Source organism: Meriones unguiculatus, assembly GCF_030254825.1.
Source record: "Meriones unguiculatus strain TT.TT164.6M chromosome 13 unlocalized genomic scaffold, Bangor_MerUng_6.1 Chr13_unordered_Scaffold_41, whole genome shotgun sequence".
Classification (NCBI taxonomy): domain Eukaryota; kingdom Metazoa; phylum Chordata; class Mammalia; order Rodentia; family Muridae; genus Meriones; species Meriones unguiculatus.
In genome coordinates this window covers 777572-783901 of record NW_026843650.1, presented here as the reverse complement: position 1 = coordinate 783901, position 6330 = coordinate 777572, and positions in this window count along the sequence as shown.

The following is a 6330-nucleotide window of genomic DNA, read 5'->3' as shown; positions in this document are numbered from 1 at the left end:
ACAGTCCCTGTTCACATTACTTATCTACTAAGCTACCATGGGTTCCATCCAAGCAGGGGTTCTAGGTTATATCCATATATGGTCCTTGATTGGAGATACAGTCTCATAAAAGACCCCTGTGGCCAGATATATTTGGTCCTTGTGGAGCTCCTGTCCTCTCCAGGTGATACTAACTCTCTCTTCTTTCATATGATTCCTTGCCCTCAGAGGATCAGACCCACAGTGCAAGTGATGCTCAGCACAGAACTCACTGCCTAGGGAGATGTTCTTCTAAAAAAATAAAATAAAATTTCTTAAGCATAAGAGTAAAAGCTCTGATCTAAGAAGGTCTGTGAGGATGGCAACAATGTCTGATTTAATGCACACACAGACACATACAGATAATAATAACCAGAGGTCCCCTCATCCACACACTCAAAAATCTTAAAAAAAAATTTAGTGAGATAAGAAACCCTCCCTTAAACATATCCTTAAAAGTCTAAGGTCTTGCCAGCCATGCTTGCACATGAAAGGTACCTGAAAGGCAGACACAGGCTGTTCTCTGTGAGTTCAGTGTTGGCCTGGTTGACAAAGAGAGTCTAGCATGACAGGCCTACTTGATGAAACCTGGTCTTAAAAAAACAAAACAGAAAATAAAATTAAAACAGAATATCTGAGATGGATTTAGTGGCACAGGCCTTGAATCCCAGCCCTCTGGCAGGAAGAAGCAGGCCAGTCTCAGTGAGTTCAAGGTCAGCCTGGTCTACAGATCTAGTCCAAGACAACCAGGGCTAAAAGAAGAAGCCCTGTCTCAAAACGCCAAATCGTGTGTGTGTGTGTGTATGTGTGTGTATATACATACATATATATGTATTAGATGTATACATACACAGAGAAATTTATTCTGTCAGTTCATTTCATGCAGAGAGCCTTCACTAGTGCAGGTTTCTGTTTTCTTCCTATTGAGGAAGAAGTTTTACCTGATGGTGGTACTCCGAAGTGTCTTGTTTTTCCTGTTTTTTTTTTTCTTTCCTGGATTGTCTCTTATCTTCCAGGAGAAAAGTGGCTGCAGTTTACCTGACCCCAGTGTGATGTCACAGAACAAAAAACTCCTTGCATTTTCTTAAATCTCTCTTTAATTCTTAAAATTCTTGGCACTCTTCCACCTGTTGGACAGAGTGTTCACTCTGCTACAGGTTTAATAATGGTTGTGATTCGAGGAGGAAAAGGGTAGTTGTATCCTGAGTGCTGAAAGACACAGGGTAGGCTAGGGGAGGACAGGCACAAATGATGATGAAATGCAAACATGTGCAGATCTGAAAAAGGTTTGGTCCTAAAAGAGAAGCCTGGACCAGGAATCACTAAACCTTGTCCATTCAGTACACTGTAATCCTAAGGAAGGTGCTCATGTCACTTAAGACTCATTGGCCAATCAAATGCTTTCATTCCTCCAGTCAGTGGGACAGGTGGGTTCTTCCTGGTGCCATGTTGCATTTTTGCTCTTTAGCTGAGCTGGGTTGATTGGTTGGTCTGCTCTGCTATAAGCGCTGCTGCTGTGTACTGTGAGGGGATTTAAGCCAAGTTCCAAAGTTGCAACATGGTGAGTGTGTGTCCACTGCCCCCAGCCTGGTGGAGCAGGAGGCTGAACAGCAGGAGAAGCTGTTTAGGGTCCTTCCTGAGGCTAGGTGGGAACCAGCAGACAGAAACAGCCACTAGAGAGGCCCCGTTTTCTAGCCCTAAACATAGCAGGGCATCTGATTATCTTGAATATATTGAGTTCTGGTTGGGAACAGAGAGAACTCACTTCCAGAACAGGAGGTTTATTTTCTGAGCTCAGGGAAGCGGCCAGTTCAGATCTGAACGGTGCCCCAGGGTACGCTTTATTGTATATATAAAGGGTTAAATCCACAAGGTGAGGGCCCCTTGGAGAGAGTCGGGGTCATCCAATCAAATGAGGGTTAAGCAAGGGAGTTTATGTTGGAGGCTTTGCTGATCCAGTACAACTGGGCTCAAGGCCTTTAAATGTTTTCCAAGACATTCGGTCTGGAATCTAAGGCCCCTAATTTATATCCCTTGACATTTGTTCTGGAGCTCAAGATGAAAAGGGAACAAAGAATTGTGTCCTCTTTCTGTTAGTAAGTGAGGGCTTTGTAAGTGATATAGTTTTTACAATTTAGACCTAGGTTTAACCAGTTAACTGATAGTTTTTACAATTTAAGGGACCTAAGTTTAACCAGTTAACTGATAATTAGGAAAATGTTTCAATGTGTTCAGTGGAAAATGGCGCTGCAACCTTGGGACTGTAAAGTTAGATTTATCTTGCTAGTAAAATGGAAGAGCTGCTTGGGGAAGGTTGGGCTCCGGAGGCCACCTCTTACACAGTATGTGGTTGCATGTTTTGTGGAAGTTCTAAATAACTTATGTATTGAGTAGCACATCAGTGTAAAACTGTGATTATTGCATAGAACTATTGATGTAAGGGATTTATTGGTGCTTAGGTGACAGGACAGAATTTAGCTTAGGGCTGTTTTAAAACACCTCATAGATGAGTAGCATGTCAATCTTGCCTGTTAGAGATTAGGATGCTAGGAAACATGTTTGTCAAGAGGATAGTCAACAAATTTGTCTCCAGTCATAACCAAGGAGACAGCCTTGATTCATAGCAACCATTGGCTCATTTCCATGTCAAAGAAGAAGCATCTAACAAGCTGCTTAATTGACATTGCAGATTCACAGCCATGACTAAAGCCTGGTGGACCATAAAGATGCACTTCTTGAGACAAGCATAGATCTGTCACATGGGCGAAAACCAATTGAACAGGGAAAACACTGTTGTGTTAAGGGCTACCTTGATCAAACAAAGCTTTCCCTGAGGTCCTCATGTATGGAGAATGACCTAACTTCTCACACTCTTCAAATATGTTTGAAAGAGCCAGTACAACCTGTGGCCTAGGCCTTGGGAGATTTCCCCAAAATTCTGCGGTATTTAAGATAAATCAGTGTTCCCTTTTTTAAAACCAGAAATAGGGTAAGCTGTGGGGCCAGGGCATTTGAGGAGGGTTTGCTTTAAGATTCTGAGAACCCAACTCTTTCCAACACATGGAGATATACTCATCAGTTCCAAAGTCAATTATTGATTTCTATTAAATTTGTTTGTCTCTCAGTGTGTCACTGCTCTAATCTCTCATGTGTTGTTCTTCCCTGATGTTTCCATGTCATTGGGAATGTCTTTCCATTTTTCTCAAGTGCTGTTGATTTTTTTTTTTTTTCTGTATAGAGCAATGTTTTCTATAGCCCAGGCTTGCCTCATGCCATGTTATCAAGAATTGCTTTGAACACCCTATCCCACCTCTGCTGCACAGTGCTGGGGAAACAGTCCTAAAACTCCTTCCACGCTGGGCCTTGACCAGTCAGTGAAGAAGAGAAAAAGGCCAGTAAATGAGTGTCCTCCAGTCTCTCTGGCTCTCATTCTGCTTACAAATGAAGAAGGGCTTTTGCAAGAATTGAGCTCTGTGCCTTATTCTGCCTCCCGAATTCTGGGATTAAAGATTTATTTGTTTGTTTATTTTTGTTTGTTTGTTCTAGTTACAAACTTTTTGTTTTAGATGTGTTTGTCATCTAAAGAGGTCAAAAGAATTCTTGGTGTCCTGTGGAGGTGGATCAGCTGCTGTGAGCCACCCTAAGTGGCTACTATGAATCAAACTTAGCTTTACTTTTGAAATAGCAAGAAATGTTCTTTTCCAATGATCCATTCCTTTAGCCCTCTCATTTTTTTTTTTTTACTTTTAATTGATATAAGTAAATTTGGTGAATTTGACCATGTAGCTCAATGGTAGAAAGCATGTTCAGCATGAATGAGGCCAAAGATTTCATCCTCAATGCTGTAAAAAAAAAAAAAAAAAAAGGCTTGTGTAGTTTTGCTTTTCCTTTTCAGACAGGACATCATGGAGCCGATTATAGTCATAAACACACTAGCCAAGGATGTGCTTGAACTTCCTATTCTCCCACGTGTACCTCCTAAGTGCTTTGATTACAGGCAATGCCACCATGTCAAGTTTTATGTGGTGTTGGGCTTGAACCACAGCTTCATGAATGCTAGGCAAGCACTGTACCAACTGAGCATAATCCCTTCCTTTTTTTTTTCATTGCATTTTCTAAAATCCCTCTTTAATGCCTAGTATGCTTTGCATCCTGTCACCTGTGAGACAGACTGTTCACTCTGCTGCAGGTTGAATAATCGCCTGTGCAGCTATCCACTTTGATTCCAGGAGAAAGAGGGACAGTGCCTACTGTGTGCTGGAAGACAAAGGGTAGGCTAGGGGAGGAAAGGTACAAATTATACTGAAATACAAATCTCTGTAGATCTGGAAAATGTCTGGTCCTGAAATGTAAGCCTGGGCTAGAAATCACTGTACCTTTTTCATTCAGTGCACTCTAACCCAAAGGGAGGTACTCATGTCACTCAATCAGGATCTTCAGGCCATCCCTATAGTCAGAGGAAGAGGCGGGTTCTTCCGGGTGCCATCCTGCTTGCTCACAGTTTAGCAGAGCAGGCTTGAGTGGTTAATGTGAGTGTGCAGCTGCTGTGTGCTGTGAGGGGATTTCAGCTGGGTTCCAAAGTCACAACATGGTGAGTGTGTGTCCCCAACCTGATGGAGCCGGAGGCTGAACAGTAGGACCTGCGTGTAGAGTCCTTCCTGGGGCTGGGTAGGAACCGTCATCAAGAAGCAGCCACGAGAGAGATCCCTTGTACTAGCCATGAACGCAGTGGGGGCATCTGAATATCTATGTTTGGGTTCACGGTGAAGGGTAAAAAAACTCACATCAGGAACTGAAAGTTAAAATGAAAGCTTTCTTTTCTAAGCTCAGCGAGGCAGCCATTTCTGGATCTGAACAGTCCTAAAAGGTAAACTTTATTGTATATTTAAAGGATTACATCCACAAGTTGAGGTGCCCTTGGTGAGTGTTGGGGTCATCCAATTAAATTTTAACATTATGGGTTAAGCAAGGGCGTTTCTGTCAGAGGCTGCACTGATCCAGAACCCCTGAACTCTAGACCTTTAACTGTTTTCCAAGGCATTCGGTCTGGAATCCATGGCCTTAATTCATCCCCGTAGATATTTGGTCTAAAGCTCAAGTTGATCAGGGAAAAAAGAAGGTGGTCCTCTGTCCATAGTAAGTGAGCTCTTTGCAGGTGATATAGTTTTACAATTTAGGTGCCTCAGTTAAGGTAACAGCAAGTTTAATGAGTTAACACATACTTAGGAAAATGTTACAAGGGGCCCGGCGGGAGATAGCTCTGTAAGGTTGGGAATGTGAAGTTAGTTTATTTTTGCTACCAAAATGGGGGAGAAGGCTGGGCTCTGGAGGCTGCCTCCTTACACACCATGGGGCTGCATATTCACAGCATTTGCAGCAGGGACTTCAACATAGAAATGTCCTTGGCAGGACACAAACTCGGAGAGGCCTAGTTTCCTTAGTATCCTCTCAATGTTTTGCTCTTGGCATTTGACATGTAGGTGTAAGATTCATTTGGACTTAATCTTGTGCATGTTGAAAATACATATGTGTTCATAGCACTTCATTAGAAAGCTGTGTTGTAAATAGGTAGCATTTTTGATGTAAAGGATTTACCAGTGCTTAGGTGACAGTAAGTCATACACCATGTTGACTTTAGCTAAGGACTGCTTTAAAACATCTCATAGTTTACATTCCCACCAGCAATGGAGGCAGGTTTTCATTTCTGCACATCTTCTCCAGTGTGTGTTGTCACTTGAGTTTTTGATCTTAGCAATTCTAATGAGTGTAAGGTGAAAGCTCAGGACCGTTTTGATTTGCATTTCTCTGATGACTAAGGATGTGGAGCATTTCTTTTTTTAAAATTTTTTTATTTAACTTTTATTAATTACACTTTATTCATTTTGAGAGCATTTCTTATGTGTTTCTCTGCCATTCAGTGTTCCTGTTGAGAATTCTCTGTTTAGCTCTGTACACCATTTTTTTTAATTGGATTACTTGGTTTGTTGATGGTTAACTTCTTAGGTTCTTCATATATTCTTAATATTAGCTCTCTGAATTTTTAAATTTGGCAGAGTATATTCTGTTTCTCAGGATGTCATATGTTTACCACATCTGAGTCTTCAGAGATATTGCATTCCAGGTGCATGACATTCTTACTACCTATCTGTTTTGAAGTTTTTAAATGAATGAATATGAGTATTTTACCTGTATGCATGAATATGCCACCTCTTGTGTGCCTCACGGTAGTTAGAAGTAGTCTTCAGGTTATTCATGAGATGACCTCAGAGTTTCTGAAGTTGGAATAATGGATACTTGTGAGCCCCATGTAAA